The sequence below is a fragment of the Manis pentadactyla genome, chromosome 9 (genome assembly GCF_030020395.1).
Source record: "Manis pentadactyla isolate mManPen7 chromosome 9, mManPen7.hap1, whole genome shotgun sequence".
NCBI classification, from domain to species: domain Eukaryota; kingdom Metazoa; phylum Chordata; class Mammalia; order Pholidota; family Manidae; genus Manis; species Manis pentadactyla.
Genome location: NC_080027.1, coordinates 80,819,191 through 80,835,151, shown reverse-complemented (window position 1 = coordinate 80,835,151; position 15,961 = coordinate 80,819,191). Strand labels below are relative to the sequence as shown.

The 15,961-nt window shown below is 37.2% G+C and overlaps 1 protein-coding gene across 1 annotated transcript in view; it reads left to right on the top strand.

Annotated features, from left to right (window-relative positions):
* Window positions 1–15,961, top strand: part of LRRC4C (leucine rich repeat containing 4C) — a 765,580-nt gene that overhangs the window by 247,238 nt on the left and 502,381 nt on the right. The window contains exon 2 of the mRNA XM_036891796.2: window positions 10,097–10,237. The gene's annotated coding sequence lies outside the window, so the exon portion shown is untranslated. The remainder of the gene's footprint in view (window positions 1–10,096; window positions 10,238–15,961) is intronic.

Below are 15,961 nucleotides of genomic sequence, written 5' to 3'. Positions count from 1 at the left end.
TCTTGATTACTGTGTGGCTTTGTAGTAGAGCTTGAAGTCAGGAGTGTAATTCTCCCCACCTTCTTCTTCCTTCTCAGGATTGCTTTAGCTATTCATAGTCTTTTGTGGTTCCACATGAGTTTTAGAACTATTTGCTCTAGTTTGTTGAAGAATGCTGTTATTATTTTGATAGGAATTGCATTGAATCTGTAGATTGCTTTAGGCAGGATGGCCATTTTGACAATATTAATTCTTCCTATCCATGAAACAGGATGTGTTTCCATTTATTGGTATCTTCTTTAATTTCTCTCATGAGTGTCTTGTAGTTTTCAGAGTATAGGTCTTTCACTTCCTTGGTTAGGTTTATTCCTAGGTATTTTATTCTTTTTGATGCAAATGTGAATGGAATTGTTTTCCTGACTTCTCTCTCTGCTAGTTCATTGTTAGTGTATAGGAATGCCACAGATTTCTGTGTATTAATTTGGTATCCTGCAACTTTGCTGAATTTGGATATTAGAACAAGTAGTTTTGGAATGGATTCTTTAGGGTTTTTTTATATATACAGTATCATGTCATCTGCAAACAGGGACAGTTTAACTTCTTCCTTGCCAATCTGGATGCCTTTTATTTCTATGTGTTGTCTGATTGCTGTGGCTAGGACCTCCAGTACTATCTTTAAGAAAAGTGGAGAGAGTGGGCATCCTTGTTTTTTTCCCAATCTTAAAGAAGAGCTTTCAGCTTCTCACTGTTAAGTATAATGTTGGCTGTGGGTTTGTCATATATAACCTTTATTATGTTGAGGTTCTTGCCCTCTATACCCTTTTTGTTGAAAGTTTTTATCATGAATGGATGTTGAATTTTGTCAAATGATTTTTCAAGATCTATGGAGATACTGTAGTTTTTGTCCTTCTTTTTGTTGATGTCGTGGATGATGTTGATGGATTTCCGAATGTTGTTCCCTCCTTGCATCCCTGGCATAAATCCTTCTTGATCATGATGGATGATCTTTTTGATGTATTTTGGAATTTGGTTTGCTAATATTTTGTTGAGTACTTTTGCATCTATGTTCATTAGAGATATTGGTCTGTAATTTCCTTTTTTTGTGTTGTCTTTGCCTAGTTTTAGTACTAGAGTGATGCTTGCCTCATAGAATGAGTTTCAAAGTATTCCCTCTTCTTCTACTCTTTGGGGACCTTTAAGGAGAATGGGTATTAGGTCTTCACTAAATGTTGATAAAATTCAGCGGTGAAGCCATCTGGTCCAGGGATTTGTACTTCGGTAGTTTTTGATACCAGTTCAATTTCGTTGCTGGTAATTGGTCTGTTCAGATTTTCTGTTTCTTCCTTGGTCAGCCTTGGAAATTTGTATATTTCTAGAATGTTGTCCATTTCTTCTAGGTTATCCAGTTTGTTAGCATACAATTTTTCATAGTATTCTCTAACAATTCTTTGTTTTTCTGTGGTGTCCTTAGTGATTTTTCTTTTCTCATTTATGATTCTGTTTATGTGAGCAGACTATCTTTTTTCTTGATAAGTCTGTCTAGTGGTTATCTATTTTGTTTATTTTCTCAAAGAATGAACTCTTGCTTTCATTGATTCTTTCTATTTTATTTTTCTAGATTTATTTATTTCTGCTCTAATTTTTTTATGTCCATCCTTCTACTGTCATTGGTCCTCATTTGTTCTTCTTTTCCTAGTTTCATTAATTGTGAGTTTAGACTGCTTATATGGGATTGTTCTTCTTTCTTGAGGTAGGCCTGTATTGCAGTATATTTTCCTCTTAACTTGACCTTGTTTGCGTCCCACAGATTTTGCAGTGTTAATTATTGTTGCCATTAGTCTCCATATATTGCTTGATCTGTTTTTATTTGGTCATTGATCCAGTGGTTATTTAGGAACATGATGTGAAGCCTCCATGTGTTTGTGGGATTTTTCATTTTCTTGGTGTAATTTATTTCTAGTTTCATACCCTTGTGCACTGAGAAACTGGTTGGTATAATTTCAATCTTTTTTTATCTTACTGAGGCTCTTTATGTGTCCTAGTATATGATCTATTGAAAATCTTCCAAGGGCACTTGAGAAGAATGTGAATTCTGCTGCTTTTGCATGTAGAGTTCTGCAGATGTCTGTTAGGTCCATCTGTTCTAATGTGTTGTTCAGTGCCTCTGTGTCCTTACTTATCTTCTGTCTGGTTGATCTGTCCTTCAGAGTGAGTGAAGTGTTCAAGTCTGCTAGAAAGAATGCATTGCATTCTATTTCCCCTTTTAGTTCAGTAAGTATTTGTTTCACATATGTAGGTGCTCTTGTGTTGGGCGCATAGATATTTATAATGATTATATCTTCTTGTTGGATTAACTCCTTTATCATTGTGTAATGTCCTTCTTTGTCTCTTGTGACTTTCTTTGTTTTGAAGTCTATTTTGTCTGATACAAGTACTGCAACTCCTGCTTTTTTCTCTCTATTAGTTGCATGAAATATCTTTTTCCACCCCTTCACTTTTAGTCTGTATATGTCTTTGCATTTAAAGTGAGTCTCTTGTAGGCAGCGTATAGATGGGTCTTGTCTTTTTATCCATTCAGTGACTCTGTGTCCTTTGATTGGTGCATTCAGTCCATTTACATTTAGTGTGATTATCAATAGGTATGTACTTATTGCCATTGCAGGCTTTATATTCGTGGTTACCAAAGGTTCAAGGTTAACTTCCTAACTATCTAAGAGTCTAACTTAACTTACTTAATATGCTATTACAAACACAATCTACAGGTTCTTTTCTTTTCCTCCTCCTTTTTTCTTCCTCCTCCATTCTTTATATATTAGGTATCATATTCTGTACTCTGTGTCTATCCCTTGATTGTCTTTGGGGATAGTTAGTTTCATTTTGCATTTGCTTAGTCATTAGCTGTTCTACTTTCTTTACTGTGGTTTTATTACCTTTGGTGACAGCTATTAAACCTTAGGAACACTTCCATCTATAGCATCCCTCCAAAATAGACTGTAGAGATGGTTTGTGGAAGGTAAATTCCTATAACCTTTTGCTTATCTGGAAATTGTTTAATCCCCCCTTAAAATTTAAATGATAGTCTTGCCAGATAAAGTAATCTTGGCCCTTCTGCTTCATTGCATTAAATACATCATGCCACTCCCTCTGGCCTGTAAGGTTTCTGCTGAGAAATCAGATGATAGCATGATGGGATTTCTTTTGAATGTGATCTTATTTCTCTCTTTGAATGCTTTTCACAGTCTGTCCTTATCCTTGATCTTTGCCATTTTAATTACTATGTCTTGTTGTTGCCCTTCTTGGGTTCCTTGTGTTGGGAGATCTGTGAATCTCCATGGCCTGAGAGACTATCTTCTTCCCCAGATTGGGGAAGTTTTCAGCAATTACCTCCTGAAAGACACTTTCTATCTCTTTCTCTCTCTCTTCTTCTGGTACCCGTATAATGTGAATATTCTTCCATTTGGATTGGTCACACAGTTCTCTAAATATTCTTTCATTCATAGAGAATGAAATTATTATTTATTGTATTAATTATTTTTTCCCTCTGTGCCTCAGCTTCTTTGTATTCCACTTCTCTAGTTTCTATTTCATTTATCGTCTCCTCCACCATATCTAAAATGCTTTTAATACCCTCCATTGTGCTCTTCAATGATTGAATCTCCAACCAGAATTCATTCCTGAGTTCTTGAATATTTTTCCTTACCTCCATGAGCATGATAATGATTTTTATTTTGATGTCCCTTCAGGAAGATTCATGAGGTCCATGTCATCTTTCTCAGGAGTTATATTAATTTTACTTTGAACCAGGTTCCTTTGGCTTTTCCTGTTTGTATATTGCACCCTCTAGTGTCCAGACGCTCTACTCTCTTGAGCTGCTCAGCCCCTGAAGCAATGTCGGTGGTCACAGGAGAGTAGTATTGGTGCCTGGGGTGAGGAAAGAGCTGTTTTCTGCTTTCTGGCTGCTAGGTCTGTCTCCACTGCCTAAACCAGTGGGCTGAGTACACAGTATAAGCCTCTATGCTTTGCATTTGTAGTTGCTGTAGACAGATCTTCTCTCTGGCTGGCCTAAGGTCAGGGTAGGGTTTGCCATTTGCGAGCCAGGTGGGGCTGGCTGGAGAAAGGCACAGTAGGCTGCGTATAACAGAGGGGGTCCTTGGAGCTATGTAGCCAGTCAGAGAGATGGAGCACCTGGAAATCATGAAAGCTCCCAATGTGCTGGGTATAGTGCACCTGGACAATTTTGTCTACCTGTCCTTTCTCCTGAGCAGTACACTCTGGGCAATCCTTGCCCCTTTAGCTGCCCTCTTGCTAAGGGCTTACTTGTTAGGAATTCTCTCAGACTTCCTGCCTTTCTTTTTTCCCAGAGCAGCTGGATATGGATCCCTACTTTCCACAAGCAGCTGGGATCTCAGTCTCTCCAGGAATTCTGCCTGTCTTAGCTTTCCAATCCACTAATCATGAGAGTATTGTGAAAGCACCATGAAATGTATGTTTGTGCTCCCAGAGCACATCTCCAGATTTAGGAATTCAGCAGTCCCAAGCCTCCACTCCTTCCCTACTCCATTTCTCTTCCTCCCACTGTGAGCTGGACTGGGGGAAGGTCTTGGGTCCCACCAGGCCACAGCTTTGGTACATTACCGTGTTCTGTGAGGTCTGCTCTTTTCTCCAGGTTTATGCTGTCTGGCACAGTCCTCTTTTCCATTGCTCTGTCATGATTTATTGTATTAATTATATTTTCATATTATATGCACTTTTAGGAGGAAGCCTCTGTCTCACCTCTCACCCCACCATCTTTAATCCTCTTGAGTGCATAGATATTTATAATAGTTAAATCCTCTGTTGAACTGACCCATTTGTCATTATGTAATGCTCTTCTTTTTCTCTTGTGACTTTCTTTATTTTGAAGTCTATTTTGTCTGATACAAGTACTGCAACTCCTGCTTTTTTTCCCTATTAATTGCATGAAATATTCTTTTCCATCCCTTTACTTTCAGTCTGTGTATGTCTTTGGGTTTGAAGTGAGTCTCTTGAAGGCAGCATACAGAAGGGTTTTGTTTTTTTATCTATTCAGTGATTCTGTATTTTAATTGGTGCATTCAGACCATTTACATTTAGGGTGATTATCAATAGGTATGTATTTATTGCCATTGTAGGCTTTAGATTTGTTTTTACCAAATGTTGAAGGGTAGGTTCCTAACTATCTAAGAGTCTAACTTAAATCATGTAGTATGCTATTGCAAACACAACATAAAGGTTCTTTTTTTCCCCTCCTTTTTCTTCCTCCTCCATTCTTTCTATATTAGGTATCATATTCTGTACTCTTTGTCTATCCTTTGATTGACTTTTGGTGTAGTTGATTTTATTTCCAGGCTCTTGCAAGGTTTTCTGTTACTTGTTGTGCATCTGGTTTGAAACCAGATGCTTAGAAATTAATTTTTCTACTTTCTTTGCTGTGGTTTTATTTCCTCTGGTGACAGCTATTTAGCCTTAGGAATACTTTCATTTATAGCAGTTCTGCCAAAATGAACTTTTGAGGTGGTTTGTGGAAGGTAAATTCTCTCAGGTTTTACTTATCTGAGAACTGTTTAATCCTTCCTTCAAATTTAAATGATAATCTTGCCAGATGGAGTATTCTTGCTTCAAGGCCCTTCTGCTTCATTGCATTTAATATATCATGCCACTTCCTTCTGGCCTGTAAATTTCTGTTGAGAAATCCGATGATAGCCTGATGGGTTTTCCTTTGTGTGTGATCTTTTCCTCTCTCTAGCTGCTTTTAAAACTCTGTCCTTATACTTGATCTTTGCCATTGTAATTATTATATGTCTTCATATTGTCTTCCTTGGGTCCCTTGTGTTGGAAGACCTGTGCACCTCTGTGGCCTGAGAGACTATCTCCTTCCTCAGATTGGGGATGTTTTCAGCAACTACCTCCTCAAAGTCACTTTCTATCCCTTTTTCTCTCTCTTCTTCTTCTGGTACCCCTATAATGTGAATATTGTTCCATTTGGATTGGTCACACAGTTCTCTCAATATTCTTTCATTAGAGATCCTTTTTTCTCTCTGTGCCTCAGCTTCTTTGTATTCCTCTTCTCTAATTTCTATTCCATTTATTGTTTCTTCTACTAAATCTACTCTGCTTTTAAATCCCTCCGTTTGTATGTTGCATTTCAGATATGGATTTCTTAATGATTGAATCTCTGTCCTAAATTCGTCCCTGAGTTTTGAATATTTTTCTGTACCTCCATGAGCATGTTTATGATTTTTATTTTGAACTCTCTTTCAGCAAGATTGGTGAGTTCAGTTTCATTTGGCCCTTTTACTGTTTTTTTCTGAGTTTTTTTTTAACCAGGTTCCTTTGATGTTTCATATTTCTATGTGGTGCCCTCTAGTGCCCAGAAGCTCTATTATCTGGAGCTGCTCAACCCCTGTAGTGATGTCAGCGGTAACAGGGGAGCTGTGTTGCTGTCCTGTTTCTTGAGGTCTCTTTTCTCCAGGTGTATGCAGTCTGGTGCAGCCTTCTTTCCTGTTGCTCTTTTAGGATTAGTTGCATTAACTATATTTTCGTATTATATGTGGTTTTGGGAGGAGTTCTCTGTCTCATCTCTCACACCACCATCTTGAATCATATTTCATCTTCAGTGAGTAGTGGCTTCCTGCATCATCAACCCTGTAATTTCCAGGCTCTTGCAAGGTTTTCTATTACTTGTTGTGCATCTGGTTCAAAACTAAAAGTGAGCCAGACCCAAAAGTCTAGGAAAGCCAAAGGTCGGGTGAGGTGACACCCTCACAAGCCACTAGTGAAAGGAGTGGGGAAAAAACTACAACTCCCGTGAGGCAGAGGGGCCATGGGACCCACATTTCCCAGCGCCCTTTGTGAGGCTCAAGATTGTCACGGTTGGTCTGTGTATGCAGATGCAGGGTGAAGTGTGCTAAAGCCATGGAGAGGTGGCCTTGCAGGATGGCTGTGCATGAGGCAGAAACTGAAGCCCATATGGTGCAGTTGGATATTGCACAAGGCCTCCCTTTTTGAAATATTGAACATAGTTCACGGTATCACTTAAATAGGCAATAAACATATAAAATTATAATATTAAAGTAGAAGGGGAAATGAATTCAGACAGAAAACCTCAGATTGAAAGGATGAATAAATAACCAGGTAACTAAGGTTTGAAAGAAACCCTAGGGCCTTCTGATAGTCTGGATCAAGTTTTAGTAATTTATCCCTTTTTTCTTCCTGATCTTAATGGATATGTAGCCCTTTCTCTCACATTCCTATTCCCAGGTAAGTGGAAATGTGCAATAGAAAGTAAAAGCAATGGATGTTGAGGAAGACCCTGCTCCTAGGTGGGTAAGAAATTTAAGGGAATCACTCTCTTTCCTGAGCTCTGATTTTCTATCTGTAAAATGAGGACATAGGGCTGTGTGATCTTACTATCTCTTTCTATTCTAAAGTGTCACGAATTTTTTTTTAACATCACTTTCTCTGCGCCCCATTTTTCTTATCTGTAAGAATGGAAATGACTACTTCACAAGGTGACTTTGAGGAATAAAATATAGCAATTGAGTATCTTTTCCTATACAAATGTACTTGATTCCTGAATTTAGTTATCAAGAGTTTATAGAATGAACTCAGATAGTGAAGGGTGTAATACTGAATGTTCAGTATTTCATATAAAAAGTGGTGAATTTTGGATAGTGAGGATTTATAAAATGCATTTAGTTCCTGGATATCTATGAATTAATTTCCCCTTCTACTTTAATATTATAATTTTATATGTTTATTGCCTACTTAAGTGATACCGTGAGCTATGTTGAATATTTCAGAAAGGGAGGCCATGCACAATATCCAACTGCACTATCTGGGCTTCAGTTATTGCCTCACATATAGACCACCAGCTATATAGATTTACTTGGGTCTTCTTGACCTTAAGAATGGAGATAGGCTTGTTCAGCTCTGCACCCCCAGGCAGGTAGTGCAGTGCCCAAAAGGAATGCCCCATGGATGTTTGTGGCCGTCAGGCAAGTCATGGGACCCTGTTGACCCAAATCCTTGGCTGCAAAGGGTTCTCAACAGTATCTATCCTGCACAACATTGTTGTAAAGAATGGTAAAAGATAAACTCAAAAAGGGCAAAATCAAGACTCTCATATAGATACAAAATGAATAGGTGTTAAAGATTTAGTATACCTCATTAGTTAGTGAGAGAGCCAGGAGTGTTATAATTAGTTAAAAGAAAGATCCAAAATGAAGACACATTTATAGACCAGGAATATTGATCTATATGTGTAAATGAAGGTAAAACTAGGTTCTTTCACAGTGAAGATGCAAATCAATTGAACCTCTTCTGGACAGGATAAAATGTGCTTGTCTACAGAGAAGAATTATTTTGTACTGCTTATAGTTATTTATATTTTACAAAGTTGGGTAAATTCTGTAGAATTCTTTAGAATTAGAATCATGTAACCAGAAAGGTGTGCTACAAATAACATATCGTTTTTCCATTGAAGTACACATTTTCTTCATATAAATAAGATAATAGTGTGAATCATTTAGTGGTACCTAGTATTTAGCTGCCCTCCAATAAATGGTTATTTTAAAAAGTTGTGTCAAATAGAGGCAATGAAATAGATTGATACTTTAGAAATTGATCAGAATTGCAGTTCTAAAATTTACTTAATTTATTCCTTAAGTTTGGTATTCATCCCTCCATGTAATTCAGTCCCTTCCCCTTTTCACTATAAGCTCTACTATGTTTCTGTTTAGGTACTAAAAAGAGTCTGCCAATTGCCGAACAAATTTAGACATTTCTCTTTAGAGAAAAATATTATCCTAAAAGGAATTCCCAGACTAACACACAATGAAAATGCGCAATAACAAAATCTGTTTATTCATAAATTTGTTTTTGAATAAAACTTCACTTTTGTTTAAGCAAAGATTCAGAGGTGTGGGAAAGGGGAGTAAGTTTGATGGAGTAAAAGGAGAAAATACTGAGATCATATCTATTTGGCAATTGTTTTCTTAAGATGGGATTTGAGAAAGCTGGGGAGACTTTCTTGTTGGCACATTCCGTAGTTCTTGTAAAGGGGCAAGTACTCGGTTTGAGAATATTTCAAAAGAGGAAGGTTTTCTGTGGATGGCTAGTTCCTGGAACAAGAAGAGAAGGCCTGTGGGATGCTTTGTTCTGTCATAATGCTCCTTATAGGTTGGAAGGATAGAACCACTATGGCTGATAGTTTTGTAACATGAACCAGTTAATATAAGAAAGTATTAAATAAGTAATGTCATGAAATGTTTTTGTTGAATTTAGTTAAAAGAGTTCCATGTGTCCAAAATAGATGTGAAATTTCAAGCCAAAAGAACTGTGATGAGGGAAAGAAAAATTATGTGTCTAAGGAATTTGATCATATTATGAAATGATACATCATGACATGAAATTTATTTCCATTCTTTGCTTAGAATTTACCATACCCTGATGTCCAAGTCAGTCTTTTTCTTTTGTCTAAAGACAGATTCAATGTATTTAATTATTTAAGTAAAACAACAATCTATTATCCTCTCCCACACTTGAGTAAGGAAAGGTTAAAAGCAGTGAATTCAACTTAGCTGCTCTTAAAAGCTGACGTCCCATACTTCTAAGTCTTGCCTCCATGATCTGAGGAATGACGTTAATAAAAACACCTGCTAGACAAAGAGCTACAGGTAGTAATTGCTTGGAAGGTTGTACTGCCTGAAAACAATGAAACATATAAAAGCAACTAGGAGAGCCCCAGGCCCATGGTGACTTCTCAAATGTTCAATTCATTTCCACTGTCCCAGGGCATGCAGTGACAAGCACATTTTAGTTAAATCTGTTATATTGAGTCTCTAATCAATAAACTCTTATTATGCTTTTGCCATTCCCCTGGACTTCTACTAGGTATAATTATAGGTACAAAACCACATTAATATGCAATATAGTTTTTAAAAGAGAACATTTCTCTTACCATAACTTGCTAGTATACAAGTCATAGAATGGTCAATTATTTTTTTAGTGTGTGTTATAAGTGTTAAACTCTCTATCAACTAGCATTTATTGAGGATTATATACTCCTAAGTATATCCTTTTATTCTGTTTTATATAGGAGTGACTCGAAGAGCAGAGATAGCACATGCATACTAACAATATGGAAACATCCTGAAACTACTTTGGAGTGTCAGTAAATTCACTGCTTTCAAGCTTTACAGACATGAAAACTGGTCCATGGACTGACTATTTGCTACAGGTAAGTGAGAGGTAATTTATGCCATATGACTTCTTCAAAGATTCATGGACTGTGGGATTATTAATTCCATTGCATCTGATTATAATATCCCTTTGGTACAGCTGGCAGCTGCTCCTCCCTCCCTAGTGTATGTGTGTGGGTGCTGACATGTGGCCAAATATCTGGCCCTTTCATCTCATTCATTTGGGCTTCCATCAGTTACAAAAAGGGGAATCGGGAAAAATGTACCCATCTCATAAAACATACTGGTAGTGATTTTTGTGGAGAGGCAGGAGTCAAACCAACCGTTCCTTGAACAGATGTTCCTTGGCATGGTCCCAGGAGTTGAAAGAGTGGCAGATAGACCTGCCCAGGATTTGGAATGAAACATGAAACAACACAAATGGTGACGCCCACCCCCTGCTTTTTTGAAACTGGGGCAGCAGTTAGCTCATTAATATGGAGCAAAGTGTTTGGGAAAGATAGTGGCTTTTTGTTCTCCCTTTGAAAATCTCATACAGTTGGAAGGTTTGATGTGGTGACAGCAAGAAAATATTTTCTGTTGGACTATATGTTCTGTTGGGAAATATTTTCAGTTGGGAAAGTTGGACTTGTCTGAATGAATCCGTGGGGAAGAATGAAAGTCCAAGTAACTCATACAAGTGGTAGTTTGTGAGCTGTGGGCATGGCATCCTCTGAAGCTAAATGCTGTCAGACCAAAGGTGAAGGCTACTTGAGCCGAGCACTAGGAGCTGTCCAGTTCTATGAAGTAGAAGTAATCTGGTCATTCATCAATGGCATTTCACTGTTTTGAGGAGAAAAAGAAAAATACCAAACTATAGAGGCATTAGCTCCATCTGTGGAAAGAGAGACATTTATCTTTGCCATGTTGATTGGCAAATACTTATTTGAATCATTCATACTGTTTTAAGGGAGGAATAGAAATGTTACAATAAACTGGAACCATGGCAGGAGAAATTGCTCATACATCTTCCTATTAATATTTAGCTCTCCCTGTGTTGTATTCTATCTGTCCTGAATTCATAACTCAAGAGCTTCCTGGAAGACAGCTAGCTATTCTTCCTTGCATCTGCTCCATCACATTATGTAAATGAAGCTAAATAGAAGACATTATCTATGTTCAGGGAGAACACTTTGTTTTGCGTCACATAAGAGCATAGATGTGGAGGTGTTTTGTGGTATGTGATGTATTTCTCTAAAGGTGAGGAGGCAACGGTAACATAAAGTACTGGCATTTAAGAGGAAGAGAAAAAAATTGAAGCTCATGAGTTTTTTTTTCTTAAGATATGTATGATTGTCCCTTTTATTTCCCTTCAATCTTAGTCCTTCTATCTATTCAGAAAGAGGGATGTTGTTTTCTTTTAGTTAAGCTCTTTTGTGGATAGAAAGAATCATGTAAGGGAAAAGAGAATCATTCTGGTAAAATATGTGGGCTGGAACTGAAAGAAATTTGAAAGCAAGGAGAAAGTTAAAAAAACATTCTTATATGTTTGTGCCATTCTCATGATAAGGAACTTACCTCTTTGCAACTCTACCTTTCCCTAAACTTCTATTCTGCTCTTTCTCTCTCTCTCTCTGCCTCTGATTGATTTTCTCAGCCTTATATTTGTTCCTCTCATAATTTTCCTTTGGTCATGGCCTCTCATGACCTCTCTAGCCACTTTCCCTTTATTCAGCTTTAAACCTGATACTAACTACTGGTATCTATTAGGTTACCATCCGGAAACAGAAACCACACTAGTTATTTTAATGGATACAATTTAATTTAAGAATTATTAACCAGATATTGGAGAATTGGAAAGGCAAAGGAGACACTGAGGAATCACAGGGGTAGTAACTTCAGGAAGTGACCACCCTGGGTGCAGGGACAGTATCAAGAGTTTAAGATGGTTTAAATGTAGGATACTGGGGGAGGGGCTTTGAAGAATTAGAATTCAGGAGTCTTGGGTAGGAGTGTACTATGAAAGGTAGAGGAACTTCAGAAGTTCCTGGGAGATCCCACATTGCTGGGGTTCATGTCTTTAGGAAGAGTTACATCAGCTGGCTGATGCAAGTTCCCTAGGAGCTCAGATTAGGGCCTATGTGGAGCTGGGACTCAGAATTTTGGGAGAGATGCCTGGACAATATTATAGCTTGAAGAAAGAACCTAGAAAGGGATCCATTGGCAGGGACTACATCTTGGAGAGGTACCAGGCAGCTAATGCTTTTTTTTCACTTGGAGAGGGGAGCAATGAGACTCTTTATAGGAGTATAGGGGAAAAAATGGAAGCAGGAGCTGTGCAGGGTGACCCAGTTAGGACAAGGAAATGGCTCTTCTTCCCCTTTGAACTTTCCAGTCTCCCTCTAGCTCCCTTTACTGGCAGAAACAGGGAGCTGGATGGCAAGGGAAATGTGCTTTGCAGAGACCCAGGCCCAGTGTCTCAAAGTAAAAAAAGAGTAAGATGGATTTGAACTGGGAGATAGTAATTCAACAACAAGAATAATAGAAAGTGTGGCCACTTAGGCACCTGGGCTGTAAAGTGGATAGTTTTCCTTGAAATCAGCCAAAGGGATTCATTTGATTGTTATGTAGTCCAGATATAAAATACATAGATGTGATACTGTTGATGGCTGATTTTTTATTTTAATTAAGCTTTTTACTATAAAACAATTGTACATTAATATGAAGTTTTAAGAAATAACACAGAGAGATCCCATGTGTACCCTTTCTCCTTCCCCACTAATGATAATATTTTACAAAACTGCAGGACAGTAATATAATGAGAATATTGATATTAGTACTGTCAAGAGCATTTCCATCTCCACAAGAGTCCCTCCGGTTGCTCTTTTTTAACCATCATCTCTTTGAGCTGGCTTTAAGATGGATTGCTTGCTACACAGTAGGGGCTTTAAAATAATTACCAAATGAAGTAATCTAATTAATTATCTCCTGTATGTTAAATAATATTGTAGGCACTGAGTGCATGTAGTGTGTGTGTGTGTTTATAAAACTATCAGTTATTAAAAACCACTAACAGCTGAAATGGAAAGACTGTCAAACCACAATGTAATAGGTGGAAAGCTCTCTTTGGTCTCCGAGCACAGCTGTTGCGTTTTGTTCCTCTCTGTCGGCTGCTGGTGCCTGATGTAGCATGTTAGTCGTCACAGTCACTGTGACTTCCTATAGGGGTTTAGCACAGGGAGAGACACACTTTGAGATGCTGGGAAGTAATCTATCTTCTATTTTCCAAAAGTTCCACAGAAAAGGAGTTCTGTAACATTTGTGGATAAAGTATCCTCACATTTCACATTTCTTTACCAAGTTAGTGAATTCTTGAGGTGAATCCTATCTCTACAAATAAACTGAGGTGCTCATAGTTCTGCCTTGGTAGAAGCAGAGGAAGCTGAGCATCGTTCTTCACACATATGCTCTTAAATATTTAAGATCAAGTGCCCCCTCTGTTTCAGCATACATTCTCTGAGCCCAAATGCCAGCACCTCATAGTTCACCATATATCTAGACTGGTGGTCAGTGAGTCAAATATTAATCCCACTCATACTACTACACACATGAAAAAATAACTACAATGAATAAATAAAAATAGTATATGTTAATAAGATTTAACTTTACCGTCCTTCAGGGGTAGGTGTTAATTCTCCCTGTAAACATAGCCCAAGGAGGGGCTCTGAATTTCATATACTTTATTATAAAGTATATCTGCCTGGGAATTACATAAATGGTCGCTTTCCAGTTACCTAAGGAAGGAAGTAGATATACTTTATCTGCAAATATTAAAAGTCCTTGACAAATGACTAGAATCACAGATGTTGAATCTCCTGACACTTCACTCCTGGGCCAGGGGATGCCAGAGGCTTAGAGAAACCAGTAAGGACCCTGATGGGACAGAAACAAGCCATGTTTAATGAAAGGCAAAAGCAGGAAGTGCTGCTCATTGAAGGCAGATGAAAAGAGATCTTTTTGGTCTACATCATAGATACTAAGAGAACATCAACTTTGACTTTGTGTATTTAATAACACTGGGGTATACTTAGGGGGCTTTCTAAATAATGAGTATTTACAGGATCATGTTTTTTTTAAAGCATCCTGGTTTCTGTTTGGTTGACTGCACCTTAAAAGGCTTATTCATGGGGTGAAAAGCTATCTATAAGTGCCTAGTGCTATAAAATAAATAGAAAGAGTGTAATTTGAAGTAGGGTGAGTTCTGCTTTATGCAATTTTCAGTGAAGAATAAGAATAAGGATAGCACATTATAGCACTAGACTACATTTATGCTTGGTGCACCTTGTTTCATGGAAATTCATTTAATAGATTTCTTTATAGAGAAAATTTAGACCAAGAGCTCACACCAAAAATTTGGAAACTTATGGCAGAACTCTGTCATTTAAACTTTGTGGTTGCCATAAATTGAAATAATCAGGGTGACGTATAGTCCTCAATATAGAAAACAATCTATTATATACTAACAGAAAAGTATCCTATCTTCTGGGTTTTAATGGTCACAAAATAAATTAAGGCTTAAAAATTTCTCATGCATTGTTATCTGTTTTAGTGCTGTTACTACATTCAGAATTAAAATATTTTTTAAGTATAACTTGGTTTTATCATAAACAAAATAAAATGAGAAACTTAAAAACAAAATATTAATCATTTTTAAGGAAGAGAGATTATATGGCATAACCTATATAAAATATTGTAGTTTTCTTTTTTCATTTTTTTTTAGAAAGCAAAAATAAAGATTGAACTCATATCTGTTTCTCTGTACCTTTTAGAAGCTTGACGCTTTACCCCTTAAAGAAACATATCACATCTTTTTTAAAAAGAGCCTAACAAAATGGAGTCAATAGTGAATGGGAAAAGACAGATCTAAAAAGTTGTATTTCAGAATTTTTCTCCCCAACCTGAAGTAAAACAAGAGAGGGTAGGAATAAAAGTAAATGAACTTGTGTGAAATGGCTGGGAAATTGAGATCCCATAGGAAATTCCTCAATATCCATTTTTATTCTCAAAGCCTCGCTCAAAATATAAAAGCTAATAAAGAAATTAAAGACTTCAAAGAGACAAGTGTGAGAGTGACAGGTACTTTTTATTGCCATCATCCTGAATGTGATTTTGTAGTTTTTCTGACCATTTAATACAAGATTTGGCCAATTTTTCTGAGCCACCTTCACATGATCTAGTTCAGGGCTGAGAGGTGATAGTAAGCAAAACAGAGAACATAATCAAAGGAATTGCATCTTCTTGCCATGTACAAGCTTATCAAATGTAATTTCAAAAGTTTCTAGGTATGTTTGAAGCACCTTTTAAAAGAAAAATCAGTCTGTGTCTGTAGTCTCCTATCCTGCCTGTCCCACTAAGTAAATGATCATATTATTGGCATTAATTCCATTTTCTTAGTTTTTTTTTCAGTGACAAATGTGCTAAATATCATGGGAATTCCTCATGCTTGATTTCTCACATTTTACACCTTTAAAAGCTCCATATTCGTGTTGCAAATACAATGAAATATCTCTGCAGTAAAGCAAAATGTTTCACAGTGCACATTTACTGTTCAAGAAGCTGAACCGTAAACCAGAAATTTCAAGGCAGTAAAACAATTTGAGATGAGCATTCTGTCCCACTGACTAGTATGCCTCTATTTCAGAGAGCAATGCCTGTCCTGTGTGCCTTGCACAGAAACAACAAGTTGTTGAATGAGTGGTTATTTGTTTCATACACTTGGAAAT